At 41.9% G+C, this 15853-nt stretch overlaps 1 long non-coding RNA gene across 2 annotated transcripts; it reads left to right on the top strand.

Moving 5' to 3' along the window:
• The first annotated feature begins 27 nt into the window (after positions 1-27).
• Positions 28-14727, top strand: LOC138684795 (uncharacterized). 2 transcript variants are annotated; one of them, XR_011324080.1, is made up of 5 exons: positions 28-2245; positions 2830-2931; positions 3049-3396; positions 6935-7028; positions 7587-14727. It is a non-coding gene; the product is annotated as an uncharacterized lncRNA (long non-coding RNA). The 2 variants fall into 2 exon arrangements; XR_011324079.1 differs by having other exon boundaries at positions 28-2931.
• Positions 14728-15853: the final 1126 nt, after the last annotated feature.

Below are 15853 nucleotides of genomic sequence, written 5' to 3'. Positions count from 1 at the left end.
AAATATTTCACGTCTTGTATAGTTATTGAAAAGCTTCTTCAAGTCTGTATAGATTCTAGTAAGTTAGCCTTTTGTGCTGCCAGCGCAGTAGGTGTAATGATTTGGCTTAGTGTTTTAGTGAGTTTTTAAGACTGTATATGAAAATTTGAGCTTAGTAAGGGACGTCTACAAACTTTTTTTAATGATCTCATTCTGTTAAAGAGCACGTTTCATCACCTTTTTCAAGATTTCTCTCAGAAGCTGAAAGATGATTGTCTCTCTGATGCATACTTCTTACTGAAGTATTTTGTCCCTCTGACTCCCCAGATAAAACTCGGAAATGCTTAGGCAACAATGCTAGTGACAGCAATGGCTGGTTTAGGTAGAGATAATTCAGTTATTGCTCTAACCTGGAATTTCTGGGAAAAAAACCAAGTTTTGTGCCAGGAAATATCAATCAGTTATAGCCGACCCTGGTTAAAAGAACATCCAGATATTATTTGTCAACATATAAATGAGAAAAAGAGACACTCAGCAGTCCCATGATGGCCAAACAGAGCCTGAAGTTTAGGAAGTCTACATATATTCACATGCTTGTACCCCCAAAATTCTTCATGCAGAGGAGAATGGGGGAGAGAGACCCGCCTCAGAACATCCAATGACCGGAGGCTGAGGCATTCACTGGGATATGGGAGACTGGCACTGGGATCCCTCATCTGTAGCGATGAGAGCAGAAATATGAACAGTGATCTGACAGGTCTGTTCTCTACGTTCACATGGGCAAGGATGTATTCTCCCTTTCCTTCATTTTCCTCTTCTGAATAATCCTGGATTCATTCCATTATCAGAGTTAAGGAAAAATCTGTGTGTAGTAACAATAGTGTTTCCTGTCCAGTTCCATGCGACAGTGAACAGGCGTATGCAGTTATTTTTACCTGGACTACTAAAAACATTCAACCAAAAATCTTTGTTTAAAGGAGTACACTAAGAAAACATGTCTAACTGGAGCCATTTCAGTCCTGGCCACAGAGTAATACATTAATGCATGTAGTAACAAGCACTGGACCACTTTAAAACGCAGTTTTCCTATTTTCCATGGTTTAAACATCTAAGTCTTTAATTACAAAGTAAATGGAAAGTTCCAAAAGGATCTTGCAGTAAAGGATTTTCATCTTTGTTGCTGCTGCATTTGTTTATTTTTTGTAGGTTTGTCTGTAGGTAAATTGCTGGTAAACTTTCATTTATTTGTTACCATTGTGCTCTCTCACTCCCCAGTTTCAAGCACAAATAGAGGTTGTAAAAGGTGCTATGAAGTGGGAAACAAAAGTCTCAGTGATTTGTGAAGGATGAGGACCACTGCATGCTTCCTTGGCTGTGGGCTGCAGGACTGAGCTGCAGTGACTGTCCTTCAGAATGAAAGGAAACAGCAATTTTTCCTTATCCACCAGCACCTTTTCCAACTGTGGGCATAGTCCACTGCACTCAGTAGGAATTGCTGCTCATCTGATATTCTCAAGCCTTCTGTGGTTTTACCTGAGATTCAGTTTTAGTCCCATGAAACGGATCGATCTGTCAATGCACTTTACATACACCATCAAATGAAGGCCAGATATTACCAACTTTCAATTACTCCTGATTCAGACTGCAGACTTATAAGTGAAACAGTGGGTATTCAGGTCATGCAACTTATTGTTGCATGATACCTTTTGATACCTATCTTTTGTTAGGATAGTCTCTTATCTCTTTTTAGTCAGTGGATTAAAATAGGACTTTTACAGAGACTAATTCAGAATAAGGACATAGCTTCAGCATTCAGATCATGCTAATTAACCTTAGTCTCTCTACTGGTTGTAGGTTACTGACCCTCTCTGACCAGGAACCTCTCCACAGCTGTACCACATTCTCTGAACGCACAAACACATAGAAGCAGAATTTGGGGCCAGGTTTTCAAGGGCTTAGCGCATCCTAACTGCTCAGCTTCCACTTTGACATCGAAATAAGACCTTCAGAATTAAGAAGCCTTTGTGATTAACAAGTTTGAAAGTCCTTTTGAAAATCCCCTTGAAAATCCTGCTCTCTGTGGGGACAGTGCACTCTCTTCAGAATTTTGTCTCTAGTTTTTCAAGAGCCATCCTAAAACCTCCATACTGTCATGAGAAGAGATGACTTACCTGGCTGCCCTTGCGCAGAAGCACAGGCCCACGCAAACAGTTCGGTTCCATGCTGTTGCCTGGGGTGACAGCATACAGTATCAGATGCAAATACAGTGAGTATTTGAATGGAATTCACAAAGTGTATGCTTTTAAGATAAAGTAGAGCCAAGTCCTGCTGCTGCTACTTTGGATGCAAATGTATTTGTAATGAACTCTTGTTTTTGTATGTATCCCTTATCTTGCACCTGTTGTCATCTTTGTTGTAAAAAGCTTAGGGGTGAGCTTGCCAAATGATCCGCCCCATCTGTGTTACCTGGATAAACAGTCTTAGCAAGAAACATGCAAACTGAAAAGCCACAAGTTCTTGACAGACAGGTACCAGTGCTTTTTCTCTGGCTAGCAAGGATAAGGTCTTTGTGTTCTTTCAACAAGTTGCCAACCTTTTCTTGTTTGGAATTTTTGTGAAGTTATTGGGAGGGAGATGAGAGAGAGAGGAAGCTGGGGTGTGCAAACTCGGTTTTGGCATGCAGGTGAAGTCAACTGCAAATATAATAAGGATTTCAATGGAACCCACCAAGTAAATGTTTTTTTACCAGAGTCAAAATAGAGCTAAATGTTGTGTCTGCTGTGTTGGGGGCAGGTGTAATTGTTGTGAACCCTGCTCCTTTTTATATCTTTTTGTTTGGAACCCTGCAAGCTAGAGTAGCACTCAGAAGAAAGGAAGGTGAATAATGGGAAACTGCATCACTAGGACTTGTCCCTGACAAGTCTGGAAAGAAGTGACAGCAGATATAGCAAGGTGAGAGAGCCCTCAGGCACTTCAGCAGAGAGGCAACAGTAGGAGGGAACAACTTGTTCCAGAACCTTATCATGTTCTACTGAGATCTCTAAATTTTCCTATGTTTTCTTTTTTTAGGAACTTACAGGAGGGAGCTTTTTTGAGTAATTAAAGCACAAGGCTGGCAGCTTGGCTTCTGAAGTCCTGTCATTCACTTCCTGTGGCAACACATGTACTGTCTGCGATGGTTACATCTGAGAGCGGCTGTAACTTCACAGTCCCTGGGGCAAGTAATTTTAACTGACTTGCATCCTTAGTGTTCACATCTCAAGGCCTTTTGGGTGCACAGGACACATCACTACTGCATATTAGCAGGGACACAGGATGGTATGAGACCTGTCCCACTGTGGAAACATCCACAGGCCTGTTTCCAGCTTTGCTACCTGAGACAGAGGGGATGAGACCAGCAGCACTCACTGTCGCTGGGTATGGACCGCTCCCTCTTCTGCCATTCATCCTCTGCCTTGTGCTCCCTGTGCAGGCATGCTGGTGCTTGCTCCTTTTGTGTGTTAAAGAGAGGTAAAGGGTAGAACTCGGCATTGTGAGTGCCCTGTCCTAGACCTTGAGCTGTAAGGGAGTTTGCCCAATGCCATTTCACCAAAACAAGAGGCAGAAGTAGGACCCACGTTCCTTTTGCTGCCTGCCACATGGGGTCTATATCACCAAGAACTAGGAAGGGTACCGCACCCTGATCTGCCTGAGCCTTGTCAGTCAATGAGGATAATTCATAAACTGGTTACCCTGGCAGAGTCCAAGGTGACAGCATCTTTTGGCACTTGGGTACATTCCACCAGACACAAGCCAGGAACTTCTGCTGTCTTCTGCTGTTTAAAAAACTGGTGGCACGAGGGGATCCCTCTTCATTATGGTCAATTCAGCCTGACCCCTGACCTGTCCAGGAACTTTAACCAGGCTCCAAACTCTTGCAGGGTTGAGTGTGCTGCCAGGCAGCTGAGCAAAAAACATTACAGATTTTCTGGCAGTGCTACAGCATCCCAGGCACCCTTGCTGCCTCCAAGGCCCTTTTAACAGCTTGTAAAAGGGCTCAGAGAAAACTTTCTGTGCAGAACAGGCACTCCTGGGGTGTTGCAGGCCAGGCAGTGTGCCAGTCGCTGGGGATGAGACAATGCTTTGGGAAGCTCACCTGTAACCAACAGCTGGCAGCAATGTGTCCAAAAGTTATAGAGCTGCAAGGACACAGACACGTATTCATGCCACCTTGACTTTTGCTCTCTGCCTCCCAGTGGCAGCTTCCTTCCCTGCTCATGGTATGAAACCAGCCTCTTCTCTCTCCTTCCTTCATCCCAGCCCCTCATGGCAGGTGCCAGGCAGTCCCAGTGAGGGCAGGCTGTGCAGTCAGCTGCTTAGCAGGAGAATGCCCCAAACCCTGCAAGCTTCTTTTTGAAAAAAGTTTCTTTTTGAAACCCATTGTGCAAGGGTGAAAGGCTGCCAACCCAACTGAAATATCTTTAAATGATTTGACGATTTTATACAGTACAGACTATAAGGAATGATTGTAGGGACGGGACTGCAGAATACAGTGTGGAGACACCCATGTAGGCTCCTGAGACACTGCAGCACTTGTTCTATTTATGCTCATTTTTAAATGATTGTTGAGAGGATACAGGGTTTTCTGGCGTTGGTTCCTGAGGTAAGGGATGATGATGTGCAAGAGATGCTATGACAGCTGGCTCTACCAAGATAATGGCACCTACAGCCATGTGCAGAAACAGGATCTTGGGTGCCTAGGTATTTTTCCTGACAAAATCTTGGGCACTCACAGCTCCTCAGATCAGCAAGCAGGGCCTGAATGTCCAGTCAAACTGCTTTCTTCCTAGTCTTTACTTTAGGCAATAATGTCCCCTTCTTAGACTCAGCCCGGTTCCTCAGAGGTCACACAGAGTGCTTCCACCCTGTCACACTGCTCTGCTCCATCTCACGTTGGGATCCTACTCTTTCAACTGTCCACATGAGCATTCATGTTTGCATATTCTCCCCTTATGTGACAAAAGGAAGCCGAAGCATGGGGTAGAGAATAGCTCTAGTTGGCTCTGCTTTGAGCAGGGGGGGTGGGCTAGATGATCTAGAGGCACATTCCAGCCTCTGAACAGAATCCACTGATTCTGTCATTCTGTGACTGTGAAAAATGTAAATGATAGTACCAGTCATCACTGGATTGACAGAAAGTACTTGAGGATCCTTGGGCAGAATACATACAATGTAGTAGAAACTGAAAGCACTGAAGAAGCCTGCAGAGGAAACAAGGAAGCTGACCTTTTGGTTGTGAACACGCAAGTAACTGAAGTAACTTATGAAGTGCTTCAGGGAAGTGGACAGATAGTAAAACATCCATGTAGCCAGGGAATAATGCCAAATTTATTTTCAAGGGTTTGGTTTTGGTTTTTTTCTTTCCATCCCCTGGCCCTGAGCATGTGAGGAAGCTGCAAAGCAGAGCCATCACAGGTAGGGAAACTTCACATTGTTCAGTAGTTAGCATCCTTGCTGGTTTACAGATGGCTTTGCCTCTTCTCAAAGAGAATCTCTCCCAACTCTGCCTGGCCAAAGCGATTTGCCATATCCAGGGGGCCTAGAACAGGGGACACACTTGGGCAGGAACTGGGATGATCTTCTGCAGAGAACTTCGGGGCACAAACATACATGGGATTTGTAATACTGAAATCTGCAGTGGTAGGTAGAAACATTCTCCCCCAAAAGTGCCCCTTATCAGCCAACCATAATAACTAGCTAAGTACAGCAGTTGCTGGAAAAATGAGATGCCTAGCTACTGCCCTGCTTTTCACTTCCCCCCATTTTTCTGGTGATGTGGGATCTCGAAGTATTTCTAAAACACCTTTTAAAAACCAACTGTTTTCAAATCCACAAACAGTCCATAGTTCAGCTCTGAGCATTATAAATGGTCATGCTAATTAAATGCAGCTAAAATAGTGAAAAGAGTTACAGGGCAGACGAGATCAATGACAAAACACCGTTAGAGAGCACAGAAGGGGAAAAAGTGCTGATGTAGAAAGGTGATTTATGGCAATTCTCTGGTTGCTGAAACCGAAGAATTATTGAGAATGTTAAGGAGAAAGGAGCTTTAGGTTGGAAGACTGACGACTGAAAACCGTGGGGAAGTAATCCTTTCTGCATCAGTATGGCAAAGCTTCAGTTCTGGGAGGCAGGTCAATGTAGGTCAACACTTGCACTGGAAATGCTAAGCTAGGGGAACTTCTCTGGTTGCCTCCTTCCCCCACGTTGCCTCTTCCCCACCCCTTCTTTGACAAAAGGAAGCCAGTGCATTTTGGTGTTGTGATTTCATGTACTGAGCATTCAGCTCCACAGTCTTATTCCTAAGAAAAACTTGAGTGCTAGGCAGCCTGATGCAAAGATAGAATAAGTTACTCTGAGTACAGTGATTCTTATTTTAGTCTAGAGTTAGCAAGTTATTAAATGTGGCTGGCATTGGGATTTGGCATCTGTGAGTGTAGGGGGTCCTTTTCTCACCTTTTGTCCTATATAGGCCATTATCATCTTTTAACATAACATTTCAAGATCAATCTCATGCACATACACAGCTGTGAGTTACTCACACACAACTGTGAGTTACTTTGTGGCCCACCCAGTGGCTGCACTAAAAATAAAGCAAGGAGAAACTTTTATTCAAAGTGCTGTTTTTATACTTTCCTATAATCTGAAAACATTGTGTGAAAAGACTGTCACTCCATGTTCTACACAATAAGTAATATTCCAGCCTGATCTGTAATTCCATTGCAACACAGGATGAGAATCTGGGAAGAGTAAGCATGTTGATTTTTGAAACTTTTAAATTTCTTTTGGATGAATGGAATTACATATTTGAACAATCATACTGTTATGTTTGGACAGTTATATTATTTCATGACCATCACAGGATGTAATTAGACATAGCTGTCTCACTTTAAAGATACCATTTTCTTTGTTTCAGGAGGTTTCAGCCAACAATTATTGCGATTGGATGGCATTTCAATAGCCGGCCTCTAGCAAACTCCTATGATGAGTCACAGCATCGGCAAAACATGGCAAGTGTGGTGGTGTAATGTCATGTAACAGCAAGTCGGTGTCTTCTGCTAATATTTTAATGACAACCCTCTCAAGTAGACCAAGTTTTCAGAAAGTGTTTGTTATTCACACATAATGATCTGGGTTGCAAACACACCCTTGGAGGATAGAACTAATAAAATAAGCAGCTAGTTAGTACAAACTTCATTTAATTTTATTGTGTGGAAAGAAGCATAATTTTCTCGCATGAGAAAGGCACTGCTGTTGTCTGGAAAGTTTCCATATGGCCCTGCAGCTTTCAGATTGCTCCAGTCAAAAGTGTCAATCAGAAGTTTGCTGCACTTTCACTGTTGTTGACTTGTACGTCTATAAGTATTTCACAGATTGGCTTTATTTGAAAAGCAGTGTATAGCTGTAAAGTATTAGTCATTAATCTGGCATCATTTAGCTGCAAAGTATTAATCGTTAATCTGGCATCATTACGTGCTGGGTTTGCATTCTAATTTCCTTTGTCTTGATTGTAAAATAATGTTATTGCAAACAAAATGCAAGCTCACTTTTTGTTTCCTCTGTTCCAGAAGTGCATTTCAGAAGCCACCGTTGTGCTCCTTTCCATCAGAGAAGCAAGCAAACCTGCCCAGCTCAGCGAGCCACTGCACTGCTTCCTGCTCGCCATGACTAATGCAATTACACCAGAAGGAATTTTAAAATAATTTCGTTAGTATTTGGAGCATGAGGTTCATCTTCAGCCAGACCTCAGACCATGCTTTCCACAGCGTTTGGATCACTGAAATACTCTTATATAAGCCTAACTGACACAATTAGAAGAATGACTCCTTACAGATGTGTGTTGCTGTAGCAACCTGGGGGGAAGGCAGCCTAAGTGCCCTCCATCTTTAGCAAAATAATATTAATCATAATAGGTAGAAGCACTTTATTCTTTTTATAAGGCACTTGCTCAGGAGCCAAGTGCCTTAGCATGTTGCAACAAGGATCACCATAATGGAGTTGAAATTATTTGAAGGCAAGCTAAAATTCTCTCAGTAATAACCAAAATTACATGGAGACAGAAACATAACCAAATGTTGCCCAAATCTCCCAGGATATAGGCAGGAGGATTAGCTGTTCAAGGCTTTGATTCTGCCACCATAGGAACACTGAGGGAAGAAAAACACCAAAGGCATCCAAGGAAGCAGGAGGAGGCCCAAATTGCTGAGCTTGTCTCAGGTTTATCCTACCAAAGGGCCCAGTCATCCATTGAGAGCACTGTGGGCAGACTTTAAATCCACCCGCCACCTCCTTTGTGTCAGAGGGACTCCAAGTCTCTCTGTGTTGTTGGCAGTGGATGTTGATATGTATGCAAGTGTCAATGGGTGCCAGCAGCGTGGTGAAATGGTAACAGGTCTCCTGCTTCCTCTATGGCACACCAGAGCAGGAACAGCTCCTCTGCAGAGTGAATCCAAATGGGTTTGTTTCTGACTCCATCTTGCCTGTCCTGGTAAACTTGCACATTTCATCCAAACAGCATGGTCTCTTTGAATTGTCAAAGGGGCCACGTGAATTACCTGAGACTCATGACTTAGAACTTGTTTTCATGAAATCTTTTGATTTGAAGCCAATGATAAGTATTTTGACTGGTATGACTGTCGCTTTAAAGTTACTATTTTAACCAACACCATTTTAAACTTTATCTTGATGTCTTTGCAACTTGAACAGTCACATTGTGTCGCTATGGAGGACAAGAAAAACCTGAAACCAGTGCTGACTGGGACTGAGTAATAGGATTTCCATCTCCAAGATGAAGAAGCATGAATAAACAAGCAAGTCTGAAAAAAACCAAACACTCATCTTTTGGATGATCATGGAAAATACAGATGAAAAGGGATCTCAAGAAGTCATCTATATCATCCCACTCTCTACAGATGGATGAATTTTATCTCTGTCATTCCTGACTAAGTTTTATCTGATATCTCTTCTTAAAAAGATTTACAGTCCCCAGGCAATCTAGCTTAATGCATCACTAGCCTTATTTTTAGAAAGTTTTTCCTAATGTCTAACCAAAGTCTATTTCTGCTGCAATGGAATGTCTTATTAATCTGCAATATCTTTATTTTTGAAGACTGCTCTCATATTTCTGTCAGGTTTCTCTTTACTAGAGCCAGCACCCCTTATTTCTCCAATCTTCCCATGTTAAGTATTGGTTTTCTAGAGGTCTGATCACAGACATTGCTCTCCTCTGTAGCCTGATGAGTGTTATATCTCTCCCAAGTATGGTGCCGCAAGCTAGGCTCACTGAGCTCCAGCTGAGCTTTGCCAATCCTGAGAAAAGTGGAAGAGTTACTTCACATATTTGATAGCCTCTATTTATACTTATATCTCTCAGTATGTAGTTTGCTTTTTTTTGAGTATGCAACCTCCAGAATATTTCTGCAGGGCTGCTCCCTACTAGTTTGCTTCTCAGTCTGGGTTTTTGCAGTGGATTGTTCTTGACCAGACATAAAATCTTGGATTTCCTATTCTTAAATAGCATCTTATTTTTCTTCACTAACAATCCCAGCTATGTAGTTAAGTAATGTGACATTGCTCAGTCGAATATTGAGCTTACATTTCTTCCAATTTACTTTCAATTTTTTTAAGCTTTATCATGTTGTTTTGTGCCTGGGATCTATAAACCTTCAGCTTTGCTCTAATTATAGTTCCAGAGCCCAGGTACAGTATGTTCATGTGCAGCCTGCACTTGGCCTCTGCACTTATCCTATTCCAGGTACAGTGGTACGATTATAGCTGTTTGACCTGTTGCACCATTGGAAGCTCAGCTTGTGCTGATAATAGTGCAGTTATGTTTACTGTCCTTGCAGCTCTGGCAATTACATCTCATTACACCACCTTAATTATTCAGGCACTGACATTTGAGTGATAATATGTCTAAAATTCAGGCACAGAGAAAAAGAGTTCTTTCAACTGCAGCATCTTTTATTTAGCTCTTCTCTTGAACTGCCTGTTTTCTCACAATACATTCCTCAATCTGTCACAACCAGTCATGATGTTTTTCCAAAAACCCTGGAAGACATTCTAAGGCCCTGCTTCTGCCAGGAATTTTTTTATAAAAAACTTTTCTAATACTTGAGCACTTTCACCACAGCAGGATGAAAGGTGTATCTTTAAAATACATCAGGTAGCAAGTTTTGAAGCACTGGCACAGGTGAGGCAAATGGCTTTTAGCACATCAGCTGTTGGGATTGAGCCCTGGGGGATACCAGGAGCTTGCAGACTGAGGGCATCACTGTCAAGTTGTCACATTCTGTCACACTGCCACTCATAGCCAAGAAAGTGCCATTTTGGTGTATATGTTTAAGAACCGAAGCATACTAACTTACTTTCTTTAGGTTTTGGACCTCACACCAGCTGAACCATCAGCTGGAAGAATACCCCAGATGCAGCTCTACTCTACCTTATCCAAGAACCTTCCCAAAAACCTATGGCTATTTGAAAAGTTCTTAGACAGCCTATAGTAAAAAGGGTTAAGTGCAAACAACTCTCTTGCATCATCCCAGTGGAGTGCCTGACTACCTGACCACATCCTACGTATGAGGAACTTAGGCAGAGTTATGTAGTCTGCCAAAAGCCACGCAACAGGTTAACAACTAAATCTGGAGCTACAGGTCTCTTGCTGTAATGGCTGGACGAGACGATCTTGCTGGCAAGTTTTACTGAAATCTTTACTGTCATCTGGGGAGTTATAGTGTTATGCAGGGAAGCTGTACCTTGCTGTGAACACTAACTTTTCCAGACTGGAAGGGCATGTGGGAGGATCTGTCTCTTGCCTGGAGGCTTCATTAGCACAAATCTTGCAGAGACTGAGACCTCATTAATTTGTTATTGCACAGAGCCAGTTTTAAAATGCTATCTGAAAAGAGCTCTTCAGCTGACTGTAATACCAGATTCTGAGTTGCAGCGATTCAGTATGCAGCAATGGTGCTTGCACCTGGCTTCTATGAAATCCTTAGCTCAACAGACAAGACCTCCCACGCTATTTATTCATTCGGCAGAGCTCAGCTGGCACAGCATGCTGGCGTTCATCGTGTCTGACCTAAGCAAGAAAGGGAACCTGTCAATAAGTGCTTGGGATCCCAAGTCAATTCCTCCATGGGTAAACTACATATACCTACATATATACTGCAATATACTGTATAAATCATTCATTAAATACACAGAGACACACATATACATTTGTATATATACCATGCTAAAATTAGGTTTGAACATGCCAGCTGAGGACGTTGTGAAGTATTGATTGTCTTTGTTACCAATGCAGTGCCTGAGACCTGGGAGCAGGAAAGGTCACGTCTTTTTTATCCACCGTGACCACCTCAGGCTCCATTGTAATAGTCGTTATTTGATCTTCTCTCAGAAGTACTTGGCCTTTTTTTTAATCTATTGGGGCTTGTCTGAGCGATGTTGAGAAATGTTGGGTTCAGTATTTGCAAGAAACATCCATGGCTGAAAAGAATAACAACGCAGAATCATGGTGTGTGGCTTCGTACCCTGCAAAGACTAAGAGATCTTTCAAAAATAATGGTAATTTGCAATTGGATGGAGCCTTACAGTTGAAATCCAAGCACATGATGTGATTCATATTACTTGGTGCTAAACTGATGTTGCTAATTCTTTTGTAACTCGTCACAACAGAACAAAGATAGTGCTCACTATTTTAGGAAGCATATGAATCAGTGGGAGAGCAGAAAGGAAACAAATGGATTGCTGGTGAGACTAAAAATGCCTCAGAGATGTGAACAGTGTGTGTCTGCTGACTCTGCGGTTGTGCAGGAAAATTCAAGGAAGGGTTTTAAGCATGGCTAGCCACACAACAAAACATACTTTGGGCTGACAATTTAAGGAGGAAGCTCTCTTGCACACTGTCTGTCATTCCCACGTGATTTAAAACACAGAGATGTTACAGACAGAGAAACCTACTTATCCTCTTACTGGACATTAACTGAAAATCATTGTGAAGATAAATCCAGCATAGGAAAATAAATCATGGCACCAAGGTAGGTTCCTCCTAAACTCAATCTGTAGTAGTTGATCAAGCAGACTTGCCTATATGTTGACTGTGGGTTGCCCATCATCCTAACATCACCACTGAAATAAAGAACAAAAAAAAATGAAGGATTAATAACCATGGTAATAACCCATCAAACATCAACATAGGAATTTCGTAAATGTAACAAATGCATGTTCAATGCCATAGTCAAGAATTCACAGGTCATTTCTCCTTTGGATGATAGGAACACTTTACTTGACTCTCTTAGGTGGGAGGTGTGCTTCTGGAAAGCCTCTCTAATCCCAGGGCAAAGAAGAAAACAGTAGAAGAGCATGATTCCTGGTTGTACCCAGAGGTACAATAGGGTCTTTTATTACCAAGTTCTGAAGGAGAGGACAGGTTCAGGCACGAGCAGTGAAAATATGCTGGACTTTTTCTAGTACAAGAGACAAATATGAAAGAGGACAGACAATCCCAATGGAAAATGTTTGATGAATGCCTCTGGGCTCAGGAGGAAAATCATTCACACAGTGACACAAGAAGAGGCATCTGCCTTTGGCTCTCTGCTGGCTGGCACTGCAGTATGGCACTACCTGCTGAGATGCCCAACACACTCCAGCCCAAGATAATGATCCAAATGCTGTCACTGAAGGTGCTCTAGAGAAAAGCAGAGTTATTCAGACCATGGAAATCTCTACTGACTTCTGAGAGGATTTTTATTTTGACGGAATGGAGGAAAAGAGCTCAGTATGTGGTGAAGGCTTACCGTTATTTTTTTAACCTGGCTATGATTTACAATGGCTTCCTGCCAATGGCAATTTGAAGACAGAATTATACCTGGTTTTGCTCTCGAACAATATGAAGAGCAAGAATTGCATTTTGACAGTTTCTAAGGAAAAGGGTTTTTTTCTAACCAAGGACTCTTTTCTGAAAAGGACAACAAGTTTAATGTTTTAAGATAATAGTTCTTCCACAGAAAACCAAATCCCCCAACTTTTTCAGCCTGGTTTGGAGGATCATATCCAGTATTTTCTGCCTCCTTGGATCTCGCTCTGCCAAATCATGAGGCTCCTAGTCATGTCAAAATTGGATTCTTGAATTTGCTGAGTTCATGCTCTAGAAATACAGAAACAGGTCTCTAACACCTGTTTTGCATAAAAGTCTGGAAAGGCCTGCTCTTACTCAAAATTTTAACTTGCTGTTTGGGAAAATAACATTAGAAACTTGTGACTTACAGCAGGAACAATCAATCTGGTATCTTTAAGCCAATGTTGCAGAAACCTTTGCACTAAGTAAAGTCAGAGGAAGAAGAGCAAAAAGGAAGTGCCCGTCTTCATTGAGACTGATGTTTAAATCTAGAAGTCCACCTTCAAAAAAGGGATTGACATTTGTGCAAGGACACAAATGTCAGACTGTGCTTTTTTTAAGCTCAGATCTGTTCAGACTGCTCGTGCTTTAAACAACAGGTTTGAAGTGACTGTACCTAAATTTGGACAGAAAAGCTTGGACTCTTTTGAACAGCAGATACTGGTATCTTTTCCATAGGGAAAAATAAAAAAAGTTATTTAATTGTGGTTGATCATATACTTGAGATATTTTTTAAATTATAACCCCCTGCTATTTCTGCATATTGCATTCAGCAGAACAGACCCAAGACCTATCTGACAGGAGTGATCGTGCAGAATCATGCAGAGTCTCTTCCCATACAGCACAGGACCTTCTGCCAGATGGAAGCCATGGGGCAGAAGGCATTAGACTTGATCTTCATCATGATTAGGTCTGGGGTATCAGTTTTTAACTGAACATTAAATTGAAACTGTTTTTGGTAGCTGTGCTGCGCTCACCCTAGACTAATGACCCACCTATCAGCAAAGGTGAATGGTGTGGAGGTTCCTGTACAGATATGCCAGGTCCATGCTGCATGGGAACGATGGATTTGTTCATGCAAGTCACTCAGAGTGATATAAAGTGGTTTATTACACATTGTTTGGAAAGAATTTTTATTTCTCTTTGTCTGGAGGATATATCTTCTCCAAAGCTTAGAGAGTGTTTATTTTTTTAGTCTGTGTAAGCTCTATTTGGCGTCGTTCTCCCTCCTGCTACTCAGTCTTTCTAACACAGAGATAGATCTGCATTCTCACCTCCCATTTAAACAGCCACGTCTGCGGAGTAGGGCCTCTCCAAGAGGCATGACACATGGTAGTGCTTTGTTATAAGCTCAATGCACTCATTGTAACTCCCAGGTCTTGTGGTAGGAAGGTCAGTGTTTCTGTACTCCATGGCTAGACATATATTGTGCCTGCTAAATACTGCTGTAGTATTTCATCGCAGTGGGAACCCGGACAATAGGTCATGCCTTGCATTAATGTGTAGGATCTTGAAAAATCAATACAGTTCAAATAACAGGGGACTGCTGCCCAGTCGTTTACTATGCCTATGACAGACAGAGCACTCTGGACGCACAGGGAAATTTTTGCAGGCACAGCAATGGCTGTGCCATTAAGCTGCCACTGAGCACACAGAAATTACAACGGACTCTGCTAACTCCTATCAATAATTCAGAATCATGCAAGGGCACGTATTACTGGAAACATGAATGGTTCCCTTGCTGCAGAGATCTCTTCAGAATTTTTTTTTCTGTAATACAAATAAAAAAGTCAAATTCCTGAAGGGAAGGCGAGTCTCTGAGTCAACTTTTGTGTCCAGCAAGCCCCAGACCGATGTGACTGTATTTCTTTCGCTGCCTGAGGGCCTGATCTAACAACCATTAGAATCAATAGAAAGGCTAATTGATTTGAAAGACTTTGGATAAAGCATCTAAGGCCACAACCTGCACCATTGCAATCACCAGAAAATTTGTCATTGACCTCAGCAAGTGCAGGATGAAATACCCGGGCTTTTGGTCAGCAGGTATTTAAGTCCACACACGTAATTTATTTCATTTGAAACCATTCATATGCTTAAGCACTTGTCAGATCTGGAACAAAAGCATGCGGGTTGCCAGGCTGAGAAGAGGGGTGGGTAGCTTTCAGGTCTGCCCCTCTCCTGCCAAGAGCAATGCAATTTGGAGGAAAGAATAAGCAAGTCCATTGTTTCCACCATTTTGTGACGATATGGAATAAAGAAATAAGATAAGTGAAATGAAGAGGAAAGAAACTGAGAGCAACACTACAGAAAGAGGAGAACTTCTATCCCTTTAATTACTTCTCAGGGGACTTTAAAAAATATAAACACTAGTCTTTTAACTTCATTAGGAGTCTGTCTCAAATACAACCCAATCCTTCCTAGGGCTTGCCTACACTGGAAAAATACATTATGTTAATGTATTAACACGTAATGCTTAATGTAACAGTCAATATAAACAAAGACTACTATGTTTAACATTTGTTGTTGTTGTTGACCCAAGGTAACCCAGCTCCAAGCATGACAGTTCTTGTCTACACTAAGTGCTTTGTATCGCCTTAATTAACGTGTTCTAACGCAATGTAATTTTGCAACACAGATAAATCCTTTGGGGCATTTATTCTGTAAATTTAATTTTCTGTCTCACCTATCTTGAATTCGCAGACACGCGCTGCTTCTGCCATTTCCCCTCCTCCTTTCAATCTTGGAACCACCATCATTGAAAATCAAAGAGACTTTGTAGGCTTTTTCACGAGTTACTTCAACTTATAAACCAAAAGTTCAATCAAACATATGATCAGTTTACACCCCTTGATAGTGCTGATGTTGTGAAAATAAAGTTGATCTCTTAATTCAGGAAGGGTTAGTTCAGCCTCGAAAAGTATCATCAAATACCAG

Source organism: Haliaeetus albicilla, chromosome 3 (genome assembly GCF_947461875.1).
Source record: "Haliaeetus albicilla chromosome 3, bHalAlb1.1, whole genome shotgun sequence".
Taxonomy (NCBI): domain Eukaryota; kingdom Metazoa; phylum Chordata; class Aves; order Accipitriformes; family Accipitridae; genus Haliaeetus; species Haliaeetus albicilla.
The sequence above is the reverse complement of the archived record's forward strand: the minus strand, read 5'-3'. Positions and strand labels throughout refer to the sequence as shown.